Source organism: Carettochelys insculpta, chromosome 2, assembly GCF_033958435.1.
Source record: "Carettochelys insculpta isolate YL-2023 chromosome 2, ASM3395843v1, whole genome shotgun sequence".
Taxonomy (NCBI): Eukaryota; Metazoa; Chordata; order Testudines; family Carettochelyidae; genus Carettochelys; species Carettochelys insculpta.
In genome coordinates, this window is record NC_134138.1 from 3,387,128 (window position 1) to 3,405,207 (window position 18,080).

Genomic DNA, 18,080 nt, shown 5'->3' on the forward strand with positions numbered 1-18,080 from the left:
ATAAAGTCTCCGTAAAGAGTAACAATGCTGAAGAACAACGCATATGCGCAGCTGAATTGCTTTTAACATATCATGGAGTTAAACACTACCACAGCTACCGTTCTCAAGATTGTGGAAATAAACTGTACCCCTCCGTTTTCCCTGATTCCAAAATAGCTTCCAAAATTCACTGTGGAATGACAAAAGTAGAAGCTTTGATCGAGGCTGTATTAGCACCACATTCTTTAAAACTGGCTGTGCAAGACATTGGATCAGCACCTTTCTCAGTCTCAGTGGATGCTTTTAATATAGGGAGCATGAAACTATTCCCAGTTGTCATCCAGTACTTGAATAAAGATAAGGGAATCTGCACATCACTCCTAGACTTTCTTGAAGATGCAGATGAAAAATCAGAGGTGATTGTAAAGAACTTCAAAATGCCAGTCTGGTACAGAATAAAATTGTGGCATATGGAGAGAGAGATTTTGAAGAAAATGAGTCTGGTTTTGTGCACCTAAAACAAATGCTGGATTTACCAAACCTTGTACCAACACATTGCAGCACTCAGATAGTACACAATACAGCAAAGCATGGCTTGAGAATGCTCTCTTACGACGTAGAGTGTTTGGTCCTCAAGGTCTTCAGTGAAGTCTTTGCACTAGATGAGAATAACGGTGAACTTAAAGAGTTCTTTGATTTCATGAAGACAGACTATACAGAAATCTTACGCCAAGTACCTAAACGTTTTGTGGCCCTTTTCACTGCCATTGACAAGTTACTGAAGAATTGGCCGGCCCTCAAATCTTACTTTGTGAGTAAAGGGGAGGAGGATGTGAACTGCACAGTCTGGGCCTTTCTTTCTGAGCATAAGGACATAGCTTCCAATGATGAAACTATTACACTTCCTGAACTGTACATCTACTTTGTGCATAACCTTATGAGCCAATTTACCAGCACCATAAAGGTTCTTGAGAGTAATTACCTTCAGGTAACTGAACTGTATGCTACATTCAACAAGCTGAGAAGAGAGATTCAGAATCGACAAGAGAAAGGTTTCTATGGGTACAAGGTGATGCAACTCTTGAAAAAGCTACACCCTAACGAGCAGAACACCTTTATTGGAGACGCCCAGCAGACTTACATGCACATGCTCCAGTATCTAGAAAAGAGGTTTGATTTCAGTGAAAATTCTTTCTATAAGTTGTGTGCACCGCTCAGTCTGGACAGGCCTCTGGAGCTAGACAAATGGTGCACTTTGATGACAAACTTGGACATTCAAGTGGATGTAGATGAACTTTTCACAGAAGTGTCTGTATTGAATGATGCACTACCAATCCTAAAGGGTTCAATAATTAATGCCGAATCAGAACAGGAACAGCAGCAACATGAACGCCACCATCAGACCGGCAGCTCTGAAGTCTGGGTAGAATTCTTTAAGTGCTGCGAGGCCCCGAACTTGCTTAGAATTGTGCAGCGTGTGTTTGCTGTTCCAGCCAGCAACACCTTTGTGGAACGCGTTGTTAGCGTAATGAAGAATTTGTGGGCCGATGAAAGGAACAGGCTCCAAACAGACCTAGTGAAAGCTGAACTGTTTGTGCACTTCAACTATAAAATGACATGTGATGAGTTTGCTGGATTTCTGCAGACAGGGGCAGCTAAGGAGCTCATGGCGGCAGCAGCCAATTGTGAGATGTTTTAATTGACATTTCCCACACCGCTGTTTGGTCTAGACTAATGCTCCCTCTCATTTTTCCCATCTGTGTGCAGAATAAATTTTGTTACGTGCACTGATGTATGTGCAAGGATGTGCACCACCAGTTAAAAACGTGCTGCCAGCTGTGAGCGCTGTGCTGATCACCTGGGCGGCATATGAAGCTCTCCTGGGCAGCTGCCCAAGAGCTCAATATACCAGGAACCCTGATCTAGCGCAGGGTTTCTTAAACTATGTTCTGCAGAATACTGGTGTTCCCAGAACAACTCGCAGGTGTGCTGTGAGCATCTGACACTTTTTTGGTGTCATGATATGGTATTGGTATGTATGTTCTGTCTTTACAATCAGATACAATGTTACTATTTAATTTTATCAGGTACCACAGCAATGACTTCAGTTTGGTTTCGCTATATATGTTGCTAGTTGAGGGGAGCAGTTCTTTTTTTGGAAGAAAATTTTTGTAGCTGTTCCTCATAAATATAGTTTTGTTTGGTGTTCTGTGGTCTTAAGAATTTTAAGAAACACTGGTCTAGACTACCTGCTGTTATAATACAATATGGTAATATTTTAACGATCCTAAAATATTAAACATTAACCACTCTGGAGGCAGAAGGTGATTTAGTGGACCATACTTGAAGTTGCTCTACTTCATTACTTGTGAGCCAGGCAGACACTGAGCTGGCCCACAGCAAAGGTGAGTTTAAGCCCTGTCGCTGTCTTGCTTGTACCTCAAGTTGAGGAATAAATGCACAGAGAATTGGGTCCTCTGGTGGGGCATTGTTCTACACGCTCATCACTATTGGGACAGTGAAAGTTCTTTATGGCTGTTTTATGGAGTTTCTTGTCCTGTTCTTGTATTTTTGTTTTTAAACTTCTGCAAAATACAAGGGATACAACGTTTGCATCGAATCAGTATGTGACATCGAGTGACATGTCCAGGCATTTTAAACTTTGCACCTAGCTGCGTACTAAACCACACACAAATAAGCCATTTGCTTTCCCGAAGTTTTGTGGGTGCTTGGCCCCACTGAATATCTACTTAGCTTTATGAGGAAGTCAATTGAGATGCCTAATTTTAGGCAGTGAGGTTTTAAAGATTTTATGTAGGTCCTTTAACTTGATAAAGGTATCCTGGAACCTAATCATTTGTCAGTTCTGTGCCAATGGTTTTTGTTACACCTGGAAACACTGTAGTTAAACATCGACCTTGGGTTTAATATCGCACAGATCCAGTCAGATCAAACCGTAACACCTCACCATCATTTTGTACTTTCCTACCTATCAGGTGGGAGGGAGTTGGCAGCTTGGATCCCGTCCTGCCAGCTGTTATCAACCATAACCATCAGCGTGACTGAGGGATTCCCAACACTTTGCAGTTCCAGTTCTTGTGGTCGCAATTTCGGCACTTCTGGGTTTAGCACCTCACTGCCCTCCAAGAGGGCTGGTCTCCAGATAGCTTAGCTCTTTCTGGAGGGAACCCCGCTCCATGTGTCATGGACACAACAGCAGATGGAGATACCACAGCTCAGAATATGGCACATCAATCTGCGTGAAGGTGTTAGTCTTGAGAAGATTGGTTGATTGATGAAACAATTTTCTTGGGCATTGCTGGTGTCCCCTTATCATACCCAAACCCTTTGTTAATGAGAATGAGAGCATCTTCGTGGATCTCCTGTGACATAGGGAAGTACCAGTGATTGCACTAACTGATACGTTGTTTGCCTTTGATCACACAGGAATAAAGTGGTAGACTTGTGAATTTAGCCAGGTAATCCTTACCTCCAGTCCAGTGCTCTAACCACAAGAGCAGCTGTGTTCCTGTTAGATGATGTTGACTGTACTAGCACTTAACAGGTGGGGTAACTCCCCCACTGAAGAAACTTATTAACTTTAATATACACATGTAATGGGCAATTTCACTTTAATTAGTATTGGGAGGCACGTTTTTACCTTCTGTGAACAAAAGGTCTCATCACTTTTACTTACTGATCCACTGTTGCTTTGAAGAATTTATCAAATCATCATCCTGGCTGTTCACTGCAATATCATACTCCAGAAATGATCAAAACAAAAAAAGCAGTAAACTCAATATTTAAGGCACAGAGAACCAAAAATAGTAATCAGGGTTCTGTTAATGACTTAAAAGTCTGCATCTTACTCAACAGGAATTTTCACAACAGTCTTGGAAGAGAGGCTGCTGAACTCTCTTTTATATTGAAATTCGACACATTAACACGTGGTTTGAACCGGGATGCAAATTTTCTGGGTTATTATGGGGGCTCTTTTGCATACTTGGCTTCATCTAATTCTTGACTCCCACCTCCCCCTCCACCCCTCTACTCTCTGATTTGCTCACCTTGATCATTTTTTTTCTGATTTGTCAACCTTGATTACTATTTTTGGTTCTCTGTGCCTTAAATATTGAGTCTGTTCTGGTCTGGCTATGATCTGAAGAAGTGGGTCTGTCCCACGAAAGCTCACCTAATAAATTATTTGGTTAGTCTTTAAAGTGCTACTTGACTGCTTTTTTGTTTTGATAGTATATAGACTAGCACGGCTTCCTCTCTGTTACTTTCCAGAAATGATCAGTGTATCTTGTATAATGATTGTGAAGAACCTGAATTTTGGTGTCAGATGCTACCAGCGTGGTGCTCTGCTCTCTCCAATGCTGGTATCACTCGGCTGCGTGCGTGTTCCCTCTGTGCGCTGCCTCAGCTCTGCAGACAGCCGACACAGCAGACCCGAAGAGAACCCCCAATGACCGCAGAGTCTAGTAAGGTGCAAAGGCACGTCGGCCAGGTTTATTGCCGTATTGGACACAATAATAGTTCCCTGTAGACTTCTCAGTCTAAGTCAGGGCATACTCAAATATGCACCCACGGTCAATGGACTCGGCTCAGTCAGTGGCAGCACTTTCCACTGCCCCCTCGGTTGGACCCACACCACATCCCAGAAGTACATTCTTATACACAGGTACAAACAATTTACACATCACTCCTGACGTACTGAGGTACACCCCTTCTACGTAGTCAGGTTCCGCCTCTCACCTTGTATATGTTGGTTCCAACAAAACAACTCTATCCATCATATTACACTTTTGCCCCTGTCATTGGGATGGGTCGGCCTGTTCTTTCTTATCTGTGGAATGTTCCAGGGTAGGGTGTTCTGGTACCATGTACCTACTTCAATATGCTCGGTAGCTATGTTTATGCACTGTCACCCCTCTTCTTGCCAGCTTCTGTGAGCAATGCATTCCTTCAGCTCACAGCTGCACTTTGCTTTCTGTTAGCAAAGTCTTGACCATTACTTTGGTTCAGGCCACCCCAGCCCCCCAAAATACTCCCTTCCAGCCCCCCATCCCTCTCTCCCTGCCCCTACCCCCACCCCCACCCCAGCCCCCCAAAATACCCCCTTCCAGCCCCCCAATCCCTCTCTCCCTGCCCCTACCCCCAGAACCCCAAAATACCCCTTTCAGCCCCCCCAAAATACCCCGCTACCTGCCCCTACCCCCAGACCCCCCCCAATACCCGTCTTCCAGCCCCTCTGAAATCCCCCTCTTCCAGCCACCCCAAAATTCCCTTCTTGCAGCCTCCAGAATCCACCTTTCAGCCCCCGCATCCCCCCTCTCCCTGCTCCCAGCCCCACCACACTCCCCACACGGGCCCTGTGCTGAAGGGCCAGGAGAGGACCAATACGGGGATGTGTGTGTGTGTGAGACACCCCAATGACCCCCCAGCTGTTGCTGTGAGGTGGTCACCGGGGAGCCGTGCCCCAGGATGCTGCCGGTGGCCCCGAGTGGTGCCGGGGCGGGTGGGGTAGTGCCCTGAGCCAGGAAATTACCCTCACCCCACTCCCTGCCCCAGAGCTGTTCTCATTGCCCCCCCCCCGCCCCCAGCCTGCAGCGCCTACCAAGGTCATGGGCTTCCAGAGTTCATCCTGCCCCAGGCCCAGCCCTGTACCTTCCTGCCCCCGCCCCCCCCCAGCCCAACGGCCTCAGGCCGGCTCCACCGCTCCCCTGTACCCCCACAGGCCGCTCTCAGCTGGGCCCTGCAGCCCTCCTGGCGCTCCCCAGCTGGAGGAGAGAGCTGCTAGCTGGCTGGGGCGCCAGGCCAGAGGATATGACTGCCCTCGGGGAGGGGAAAGGCGCCGACAGGGACGTGGCCATGTCAGTGGTGGGCAGTGAGGCCCTCAAAGGAAGGTGGGATCACCAGGGGGGCAGGAAAGGGGCAGTGAACCAGGCAGGGGCTGAGACCCCAGGGGCTGCGCCAGCCGGAAGAGGGCCTGTACCGAGGCAGAGACGGTGCACACAGGCTCGAGTGCCCCGGGTGTGGGGGGCCGAGCTCTGCCCCAGAATGCCGGGTCCCCCCTCCCGAGCTTCTCGCCCTGGGGTGCCCGGCCAGAGGAGCTGAGCGCCAGGGCCAGGTGTGGGGCAAGCACCAAGCTGCACAGCCCAAAGCAGAGCCTCGCCCTCAGCTCGCCGCCGTGGGGCCCTGCAGCTCTCCTCCGGCTGCACCCGCCCGCAGCAAGACGAGCCTCCCCTGGCTGCAGAGAGCCCCCTGGGGCCGGGCTAGGCCTGCCAGCTGGGCTGGGCACCCCGGGAGCAGCTCAGTCCTGGCCTGAGCACACCCCCAGCACCTCTGCCCTAGTCCTGCAGAGGCTTCATCCCTCTGCTTGGGCCAGGAGCAGCAGGCATGGGGGCTCCCTGCAAGCCGGTGAGGAGGGACCTGGGCGCAGGTCAGGGCGAGGCCCAGGGCCCGGCTGCATTACTCCTGGAGAGAAATTAAGGCAGATGAGCGCTGCCTCTTGCAGCCCCAGCTCTGGCCCACACAGGCCCTTTGCAACACAGCCCGTCAGCCCTATTGCCAGACCATCGCCCGTCCCCTCTGCCAGCTCCCCCCACCAGCCACCCCTGCTGTCCTGCCCGGAACCTGATTCTGCCCCCCCAAGGCAGGCCTTGGCATGGCTGGGCAGCCTGAGGCTGGCACTGGGCTGCCGGTATCTCCCAGCCGAGCCCACAGGAGGAAGCTGTCCATAGTGGGGGTCAGGGGACAGCTGCTGGGTGTTAAGGAGTTGTGGGCCCTGCTACTTAGAGAGATGCACAACAGCCAGAGATGCAGCCGGAGCCTGCAGCCCCGGCCAGCTCGTGCAGAAGTACCGGGCAGCTGGAGCGCAATGGGGAAGGGGGGAGGCAGCGCTTTGCTCTGAGTCACAGTGGAAGGAAACCTCCACCTTGGCCCTGGGGGGGCCCCGATTCTGGAGCTGCAGCCCCAGTTGGGAGACGAGCTCCTTCCTGGCTGCCGGGAGGGACGTACCGGCTGGCCGGGCAGCACAGTCAGAGCAGTGGAGTTAAACGATACCTGCCCAACTCCCACCCTGTGGCACGGATCCGCCCGGGGCAGCAACGCAGAGCCGGGCTGTCTGCGGCTCCCAGGTCTGCAGGTCCAGCCAGCTCGGCCCCGCTGGGGTAATGCTGGGGCTCAGCGCCACAGGGGATGGTCCCTGGAGCAAGGGGCTCGTCCGGGGGAGGGTAAGAATTCTCTCAGCATTTCCGCCCACCAGCGCAGTGGCTAGTGCAGCTCCATATTACCAGCCCCCAGCCCAGGGACAGCCCTAGGGATGTGAGGGGGTCCCCAAGCTCTGCCCCCGGCCGCAGGCAGGAGTGTGATGGGCTTCAGGGGTCCCCAAGCTCTGCCCCCCCCCGCTGTAGGCAGGAGTGTGATGGGTTCAGGGGTCCCCAAGCTCTGCCCCACCCCCGCTGCAGGCAGGAGTGTGATGGGTTCAGGGGTCCCCAAGCTCTGCCCCCCAGCCGCAGGCAGGAGGGTGAGGGGTTCAGGGGTCCCCAAGCTCTGCCCCCTCAGCCACAGGCAGGAGGGTGATGGGCTTCAGGGGTCCCCAAGCTCTGCCCCCCGCCCCGCTGCAGGCAGGAGGGTGATGGGCTTCAGGGGCCCCCAAGCTCTGCCCCCCGCCCCGCTGCAGGCAGGAGTGACTCAGCAGGTGGAATGGGCATTTTGTGTCGCCAGAGGCCCAGCTCAGCACAGTGGGGTCCATGCAGCCGGCAGAGACAGTCATTCCAGCCGGTCCTGGGGAGAGGAGCCCTCCACACCACGGCCTCAGTTCCCCCTTTGTTCCTCTCCTCCAGTCCAGGCTAACTGCCCCCCACTAACTGCCGTGTCTAATTCACACCCAGCCAGGCTCCTCCCTGGCTGTGGTCGGCCCAGGGTGTTACCTGGCAGCTTAGGCTACAGCCGCAGGGGTCATCCCCGGCCCGTGGGAGCTGCTGGGCCTGTCACTCACACATCCACCCCCCCACAGCACATCGCTCCCCCCTTCCAGACCAAGCTGAGCAGGGTCACTCAGCCAGGGAGCTGGGGAAGTTTGGGCCCTGCGCCCTGGGGTTAAACATCAATTGAGCCAGCGGCGCTCCCCTTCGCTGGGGCCTGCCTCCCTGACATCCTGCAGGAGCTGATCCACCTTGTCTGGTGGCTGGACGACATTGGGGGCCAGGCCAGCCCAGCTCCCCCCGCGGTCACACCAGCCCCTCCTCTTCCCTTGGGCTCTGCCCAGGGGCTCCCTAGGCAGGCCCATGAGCTCTGCAAGCCGTTCCCGGAAAGCCAGGATGTCCTCCACCCCCCACTGTCCACCCAGGGGAGCCCCCCCAACTCTCTCAGCAAGCCCAGGGGTTCCCTCCCCCTTCTGCACCACAGCTTAGGTGGGGGGGAAGCTGGTGGGCCCTTGGGGTCCCTGGGTGCAAACAGCAGGTGGGACAAGTGCTCCTCACAGTCCTGAGATGCCGGAGGCCTTTATGCAGCGGCACCCCTTCTCCATATCCCAAGGAACCTTCCCAGCAGCCCGTGGGGCCGGGACTAATGCCCCAAGGCCCAGGCAAGCCAGATCCCTGGTTTCCCCCACCTGCACCGGAGCAGGGTGGACATGAAGTCAGCCCCTTGGTTGCTGAGGACCTCCTGGGGGGACCCAACCCTGCTGGAAATGGCCAGCAGAAAGTCTGCTGCCGTGTCCACCTTGGGAGGGCAGAGTCAGGCCCCACCTGGGTGTATTTCTTCCCCAGCTGGGTTGCCTTGCCAGTGGGCCCCACTGTATCTATCGCTACCTTCTGGGAGGGCTCCTCGGGTGGGCAGATGCCTCAGGGCAGCTTTCCCCAGCCCCTGGCAGGAGCTGCAGGTCTGGCAGTCCCACTGCACGCCCGCAAATGTCCCTGGCCAATGAAAGGTCTGAAGCAGCCTCAACAGGGGGTGCCTCGGGCGATACCTTTGGGGAACCAGCAGCAGCTGCTGCTGGACACCCCGCCCCCCCCGATTCTCCTTTCTCCAGGACTCTCCTTCATGCTCAGCCCAGCTGTCCGTGAAGTCATCTGCCAGCTCCTCCGCACTGAGAGAGTCCTCTGGCTGAGACACACTCCATGGAACCGTTCCAGGACACATGGACCATCAGCTTAACCAGGTCCTCTACAGTCTGGGCTCCCATCCCACACACCCCCTTGCCGTAGTTCTGTGGCAGACGGGAGGCCAGGTCTGCACAGGTCTCCTCCGGCCCCTTCTATGCCTCCTGGAACAACTTCTTGTACATCTCGGGGCTCAGCGTGAATTTATGCAGCAGGGCCTGTTTGTAGTGCTCAGGCTGCAGCCCCTCCAGCACCTCTGAGCCAGCCGGGGGTGAGCTTCTGGAGCCATTCCACTGAGGGTACCTGGTTCAACTTGCACGTTCACTCAAAGGAGGTAAGAAACCCATCCAGGTCCCCCCCCATCCTTATGCTGGGCCAGCACATGCATCTCTAAGTGACCCCCAGTCCCAGGCCTCCTGGCCCTCTCGCTGCTCACTGCCTCTGGGCTTCTCAGCTCCCCCAAGGCCCGCTCATGCTGCCGCTCTCTCATCATAGAGCTCCTTCTCCTGGTCCTCCCATTCCTCCAGCCATACCTTGATCTCCAGCCGTGGCACATCTGCCGAGAGGGACCCCGCCCCGGGTGAACCCCTGCTAGAGGAGTGTGGCCCGGTGGCCACCGCATCGGTCTGGCAGAGTTCTGGCCCCCATGCTGCCTGAGGGTGACGCTCACAGGGTATAACCAGCTACTCCATACCTGGACCACATCCAGGTCCCAGGACCGGTCATTCTCTTCCAACTGGGCAATCAGCTAGGCCTTGGTTGCCTTTCCCACAGTCAGACCCTTCTCTCTGCACAGCCACACAAGGGCTGCCTTCAGGAGTTGGGTGTAATCCATCTCCCCACTGTTCCCTGGGGTGCTGACTCGCCAGCCGACACTGCAGCACCCCATGACTCCCCAAAATTGCTTTGTTCTGCCTCCAGCACCCCAGCTCTTATACACCTCCATCCTTCTACTGCACCCCGTCACTTGCTGCTGGAAGCCCATCTGCAGGCGCAGTACATCCCACCGCTGTCACCAGCTGTGATCGGGTTCGGGGTCCCAAGCACTGTACCTCAACTGCAGCCAAGTGGCTCTTGCTCAGCAGGGAGAACGAGGGTTTTATTAGTTAACAGAGACACAGCGCAGCACAGAGGTGTCAGTACAGCCGGCAGAGACATCCTGGGAAAGGGAGGCCTGAGGTGAGACCCCTAAGACAGGAAATTGGTTCCTCAACCATTGTTTCTCTCCTCCAGTCCATGTTAACTGCCTTCCAACAACCCCCCCAACCACAACATCACCTCTGTTGCTTCCGCGTCTAAGCTCAACCCAAAGATTCTCAACTGGCTTTTATCCCTCCATATACTGGAGCTCTGAGCCATCATGCTGCTCCCACACATGGAGCTCAACGCCTCCTCCTTTTCCCCCCAGCCTGTCCTTCCTGAGCAGTTTATACCTTTCCATGACCGTGCTCCAGTTATGTGAGTCATCCCACCACGTCTCCGTTCTTCCAGTCACCTCATACTCCTTTGACTCTGCCAGGGCCTCTAATTTCTCCTGTTTGTTTCCCAGGCTTCTCGCATTCCTGTACAAACACCTGAGACAATTTGCTGATTGGCCGACTTTCTCCTTTCGAACGAGTGGTCGTCCTTTGTTATTCCTCCTTCCTTCCCCACTTACCTCAGGGCTTGTGTCACCGTCCCCGAACAAAGCTGTTGGCTGTAAGGGGGAAGGCGTGGGCCCCAGGGGGCTCTGCTGGGGGCTGTGTACCTCATGGGGCTCTGCTGGGTGTCCTGGCAGGGAGGGACGCATCTGTCCTGCGTAGCTCTCTCCCCACCAGACCAACCAGCAGGGCCAGTCTGTTCTCTAGAGCACAAAGGGCTGCTGGATTTTCACAACTGTTTTCAAAGCAGCCAGCCAGCTTGGCCTTGAGAAGGCTGCGTATCAGAGAAAGCAGGTCCCACCTCTCCAACACCCTGGCACCCATGCCAGGAAACACAGAGAGTGGCCACAAGACCGAGAACAACATTTATGGGACCTTGTCCCCCCCAAGAGAGCACCATGAGCCAGCTCCAATACTTTACAGAAAAGGCAAAACTCACATGTACAAATCCCCCAGCCCTCCTCTTGAGCCATTTCAAACCACAGAAAACAGCAATACCTGTAAAATGCTCAGTGGAGTCTGATACTCACAGAGCTTAGAGCTAATAAACAAACCTCCATTGCAACTGCTTCTGAAAAGTAAAACAGGTTCTCGTACAGAACCAGACTCACCCACACTTCGGCCGTGTCTACACGTGCCCCAAACTTCGAAATGGCCACGCAAATGGCCATTTTGAACTTTACTAACGAAGCACTGAAATGCAAACGCAGCGCTTCATTAGCGTGCGGGCGGCGGCGGCGCCTCCAAATTAACGTGCCTTGCAGCCCGCGGCGCGTCCCGACAGGGCTCCTGTCCGCAAGGACCCCGCCTGCTTCTAAGTCCCCTTATTCGCATCAAGTTTGGAAAAGGAGCCCCAAGCCCCGCCTGGCCGCGCCGCGCGGCAGTAACGCACGTTAATTTCCAAGCACTGCTGAACCCCACACGCTAACGAGACACTGAACAGCCATTTCAGCGTTCAACTAATAAACCTCGAAATGACCATTTGCAGGCTCATTTTGCAGGTTGGGACACGTGCAGACGTAGCCTTTTTTTTAATTATTGAAGTCTGGACACCAGCTATGCTTCTATTACATTGTTCGGTATCCAGACTTGTTTAGCTGTTCGGCAGCCTGGAGACAGGGCTCAATTCCTCAACACTCCAGCTCATGGCAACCAAAGATTCACTCAACTTGAGGCTGCGTGAATCAGGAATCGACCGTACATGGCTTGGCCAACAGACGTTTTAGCATATAGGCGTCTTCCTCAGCCTGGGACAGAGTTTGAGGGTTGACTTGTTGATATGTGTGTGTAAGGAATGTGCCAGCAGGAGCTCAGGACTGGGAAAGGCTTTAGGGCCTGTGTGCTTCAGAGCTTATTTGCATGAAAATCTAAATAGATGCATATGTAATACGCTCTCAACAAAGTCTGATGGGAGCAGGTGAAGCTGTGAGGTTTCATCTCTTGTCATGAGCATGTTCTTGTAAAGTCACAATTTATGCTATGATGCATGTAAGAAATGTGGGTTCTCACCCATGGTTGAAGTTGTTGTGGACTCTAGGGTAGTCACCGTTACTGGTAAAGATATGGGTTGCACAGGGATCCCTGGGGGGTGTCCATCCTGCAAGCGTACTGATATACAGTAAGCTTTGCTAGTTTGTACTCTAGTAAAATAAAAACCACTCAGGGGGTGGTTGTTTGAGTTTTAACCATGTGGTTTCTTAGATGTTAGTCTCTTAGGCACAGCTTTTTTGGGGAAAAAAAATCTGTGTAGTTTTAACTCACTTTTTTTCTTTTTGGTTGTGAGTTTTTAAAATGTGGGGTTTTTTCAGAAACCAGTTTTATTAAAACCAGCTGAAAAACTCAACTTACAAGAAAAAAAAAAAGGCAACACACATTTTAAAGGTTTCTTAGTAAGCTTCCAAGTGGCTAGTGCACGTAATATTTGGTAGAAAAATTATGTGTGAACAAATAGCAAAAAGGCTGTCTGTTGTGTGTGGCTGACTGGGTTTGCTGTGCTAATGGGAACAGATCAGAGCTGCTTCAGGGTTATGGGCTGAGATTTGGGCTGTGGTGGGAATGTAACACATGAGCCTACACGGGAAGGTTGCCTGGTTCCCTCTCTCAAACTGAAGTCAAATGAGGCCCAGTTAGGACTGGCAAGAGGACTGGGAAGGGGCGGGGGCAGCAAAAGCAACAGTCAAAGGTAAAGAAAATCCTGGCCGTGGCCAGAACGCATTCTCTCCCATGACCCCTCCCCCGTGGGATACCAAGGAGGTGGGATGAAGCCTTCTGTCTCAGGACCCACACAAGTGGTTGGTGACTATAAGGGATGTGGTTAAGGGCACACACTGCAGGTCTAGCGAGGCCTAATCAGAGGGGGTGTCAGGGAATGGGGCCAGCGCGGTGTTCTGCAGTGTCTGAGCTGGGAGGCGACACAGCATGAAAGCTCTGCGGTGTCAGGCTGGCAGAGGAACCCTGGGGAGCAGATTTGGCCAGGTTGCAGAGCTAGGGGGGCACTTGCTTGGAACTAACTTACCTCAGGCTTCTGATCTCCTGATTTCCGCTTCTGTCATGAGAGCTGGGGGAGGGATAAAGGGAAAGCCTTCTAACACTGCCTTGCTGGAAACCAGAGCCACCTCCCCACTTCCACCCCCAGCCACTGGGCTCACACACCTCTAGCTTGGAGGCAGAGCTGGGCCCTGCCTGTTCACATTGTCCAAATGCCCACCAGCTAAACGGGGAGCCCAGGGGGTTTGCCCTTTGGATGAAGAATGCTTGAGAACAGGGGCAGCAGCTCAGGTTTGTTCAGCTTTTGCAAAGATCTTTGCAAAGCTGTCAGCAACCGGCTGCGGCAGCTGGTTTTCCAGCAAACAGGTCCGGGGCGGGGAGGAGGGGGACAGATCCCAGGCCAGGCTGTGCTACAGTTGGGTACCTCTGTTTAAACAGTCTGCAACAAGCGAGTTAACATTAGAACACAACCAGGTTTTAGAGTTACCGGCCATTGAGCTGAATGGAGCCACTCAACATGGTCATTTCCGACTCCCTGCCGAAAGGCTGCATCAGACAGTGCTGCGCAGGGGCACGGCTGGGGGGATGCTGCTTCCCAGAACATCGGCACACCAAATGAAGCATTATTTGGACTCTGTGGGTGCTTGGGACACCCGCACCCCATTGGCCCATGTTGGGAAGTCATTTGGGATTGACGACGATTTGCGTACAGGCACAGCCGTCTCCCTGAGGCCTGTAGGGGGGCTCCTTCGGAAACGTATGGAGACTGGAGGGCAAAGCTGTGGCTGTGTCTAATTTTAGGGGAGGGAAAATGAGGGAAAATGTAATGGCACATTCAGAGCTTGGCAGGGGTGTGTAGCTAAACTCTTCCCACATGGTGCCCCTGATTCTTGGCGTACTGAGTGTGGACGTATGGATTCCCTTCCCTCCGCCCCACAGTTGGCTTGAAGTCAGTTACTGTGACAGCAGCTGCTGATCCCCGTAAACTCGGATCGGTTCTCTAGGGCACACTCTGAGCAGCAGGCTGGGCGGTAAAGCAGCCCATGCGTCACCTCCAGCTTGCCCGTCTGCAAGATCCTTAACCTCGGCTTCTTTGGGAGAGAGAGAGCCGTGTTAGTCTGTATTCTAGCAAACCAAAACAGCAGTCTGTTAGCGCTTTAAAGACTAGCAAAATAATTTATTCAGTGATGAGCTTTCATGGGACAGACCCACTTCTTCAGATCATAGCCAGACCAGAACAGACACAATATATAAAGCACAGAGGTCCACAAATCGTCATCAAGGTTGGCAAGTCAGAAGAGCAGAGGGCTGGCAGGGCTGGGGTGGGGGGAGTTAAGAGTTAGATAAAACAAGAAAGCACTTAAAAGGTAAAAGAATCCTTATAATGGGGCAGGTAGTTGCTGTCCATCTTCAAACCACATGTTAATGTGTCAAATTTGAATACGAATGTTAGTTCTGAGCATTCCCTCTGTAGACGGCCGTTAAAGTCCCTTTTCAGTAGCACACAAGCTCTCAGGTCTTTAACAGAATGGCCCGCTCCAGTAAAGTGCGGGCTGACAGGTTGGTGTATTTGGAGTTTTTTAATGTCTGCTCTATGTCCGTTCATTCTTTGTCGAAGAGCGTTTGTGGTCTGTCCGATATACGTGGTGTGTGAGCATTGTAGAGGGGGTCAGAGGCTCAACACATTCCACATGCGCTGCCGTAGGCGCATACTCGGTATCTCATGGCAGGACAAGGTCCCCAATAGCGCAGCGCTTGAGAGGGCAGGCGCCGCCTCCATGGTCACCCTTCTCAAACAGAGGCGTATGCGCTGGCTGGGCCATGTCTCACGCATGACGGATGGCTGAATACCGAAGGACCTCCTCTTCGGCGAGCTGGCGTCTGGAAAGAGGCCGAAAGGGCGACCTAAATTGCTGTACAAGGACGCGTGCAAGCGTGACCTCAGCGCTCTCTCTATCAGCGTCAACACTTGATCCTGTACTTAATGTGGTTAGGTCCAGGGATGAAATCTCCAGCACAGATATGTGGGCAAAGCTGGCAACAGGGCTTGTTACAAGGAAAAGTTCCAGGATTAGTATTTTGGTGGTACAGCCTATGATTGGTAGAGAGAAGCCTGATAAGGTTGGGAGGTCGTCTATAGGAGAGAACAGGCCTGTCACCGAGGTCCTTCTGGAGTGTGGCATCATGATTAAGGATAGGTTGTAGGTCTTTAATAATTCGTTGCAGTGGTTTGAGTTGGGGGCTGTAGGTGATGACCAGTGGTGTTCTGTTCTTGGCTTTTTTGGACCTATCTTGGGGTAGTTGGTTTCTGGGTATTCATCTAGCCCTGTTGATTTGTTCTTTTTTTTTTTTTATTTAACCTGGTGGGTAATTCAGGTTTATGAATGTTTGGTAGAGATCTTACAAAACAAAGCAGCCGAAATGCAGCACTTTAAAGACTACCCAAAAGATTTATTCGGTGATGAGCTTTCGTGGGACAGACCCACTTCTTCGGATCAATGGTAGAGATCTTGTAGTTTTCAGCCTCTGTCACTAGGATCAGAGTAGATGCGATAGTATCTCAGGGCTTGACTAGAAATGATGGATTGTGTTGTGTGTGCAGGATGGAAGCTAGAAGCATGTAGGTAAGTCTAGCGATCAGTGGGTTTCCGGTAGGGTGTGGTACCGATCAGGCCATCCTTGATTTGTACTGTAGTGTCCAGGAAAGGTATCTCTTGTGTGGAGTGGTCAAGGCATAAGTTGATGGTGGGGTGCAGATTGTTAGAGTCTCTGTGGAATTCTCCTAGAGTCTCTATACCAGGGGTCCAAATTAGAAAGACGTCATCCATGTTTGGTTAGTACAGGAGGAGTCATAGGGGACGAGAGCATCTTTGGGAGAGGCAGTGACACTGCTGTGCTCCCAGGAGTGGCTCCCTTTCCCAGCAGAAAATGCAACACAATCAACACAGGTAGGACTTGAATCCACAACTCTGCAATCCTCCATTAGGCTACTGGGTCTGGCTGTAGATTACAGGCTTTTTGCTTCTGAGTGTGATGAAGGCTACTGAGCTGCCGCCCCTAAATTTTCTGCCAGTGCGGGGGTCAGGAAGGAATTTCTCACTTCCAGACGTTGGCAGCCAAGTGCCTGATTAGGCTCAAGTGGGACCTTTCTTAGAAGCAGCTGGTGTTTGCCACTGGCCCAGAAAGGCTCCCACCAACCATCCCATGCTTGGAAAGCAAATCCCTGCAAGGGAAAGGACTAGAGTGTGTTGGCAGGTGAAATAGGACGGGGTTTCTGGGCACAGCAAGAGAACGCAATCCAGGGAAACTTTGCTCAAAATCCAGGCTGCTTACAGCCTCAGGCTGCGATTTCCTTCTCACTAAGGCAAATCCAACCAGCCACCACAGCACCTCTGCCACCCCACTGGCCAGCCAGAGCCACACCAGCAAACCCCCAGACTTCCCAGCTGCTCTACCAGCCCAGACCAACAAACCCCAAATTAAGGTGAGAGGCTCTTGAGCCTATTTCACCAAACTCCACACAGATTGTTTCAGGTCCCAAAGGGCCCAGCCCCAGCCCCTGGTCAATATATACTTGGGTTTTACCCAACACAACACGCTCAGCAATTCTTTAGATCCAATATCTAAAGATTTATTAACAAAAAAGAAAGAACAGGGTTAGAGAGAAGAATTGTTAAAGTAAAACTTTACATGCTTCAGTCATAACTTCCGACGCAGCCAGCGATGTTATTTGCTGATTCTTGAAAGTCTCTGAAAGTTCATTGCATGTTACATAGATGCAGTCATTGGAGCATCGTAGGTCCGGCCCGCTGGAGTCCACATGCTGGACCATGGCCCCTTGGAGACCACAAGACAAAAGATCCAATATGGACACTGCTAAATCCACCTCATCCTGCTGAGGGATGGGCCCCCAGTCCAGACAGGCTTAACTCATGAAGACTGAGGAACCAAGAAAGTCCCTGCCAGGGCCCATCTCACAGCTTTTCATACGCGGAGGGACAATTCTATTCTGCTCCATGGGCCTTGGCCCACCACCTGAGCCGGTGGGTCACTGTGCCGAGTTCCCATTCGTTGCAGGCCCAGCAGGAAACCCACCATCACAAAGTGAGCGTTGGCCGTCTGGGCCTCTGCTCAGTCTATTCTCCTGGCTGGGGTGGAGCCCCACCTCCCTCTGTGAACCTCAGCACTGAAGCATTTCTCACACAGCTGCAGAGCTAAATGTCTATAACTCTGCCTACGTCCATGCTACAGACACACAAGTAGCACATATAGCTTCAGGGCATCAGCAGCTTTCATTCGACACCTCACATACCCCCTCCCCGCCCGAGGAACAACATTTGGGGCCAATAGCCACCCTGGGAATTCAAATAGCTTCCAGACCCCACACAAAAGTTCAGCCAGATGACAGCATGGCCTGTCTCTAACCCTCTGGTTCTCCGCCTAGCGCCGTGGGGCGGCCATCCACGTCACTGCAGCATGCAGGGCAGCAAACAGGATCAGGGCACCAGGGCTGTATGGTAGCCAACTGACAGTACTGCAGGTGGCCCAGACAGAGACACACGCCTCAAGGAGCGCGCTGGGGAGTGGGGCAAACTGGCGAGAAGGAGATCCCGGCCTGGGGCTGTGAGGGGCCTGCACTTTAACCAAAGGTGCCCTGGAGTGATTTCTCCAGCCGTGCCCAGAACCTCCCGGCCGTTATGCCACTTGTGATGGGGTTCAGGGGTCCCCCTGCACTGCACCCCGCCCGCTGGCAGGAGAGACTCTCACTCAGCAGGTACAACAGCAGGTTTATTAGGCAACAAATGTCCAGTTTCTCACAGAAGCAACAGCATAGCAGCCAGAGACAGTCCTTCCAACCTGTCCT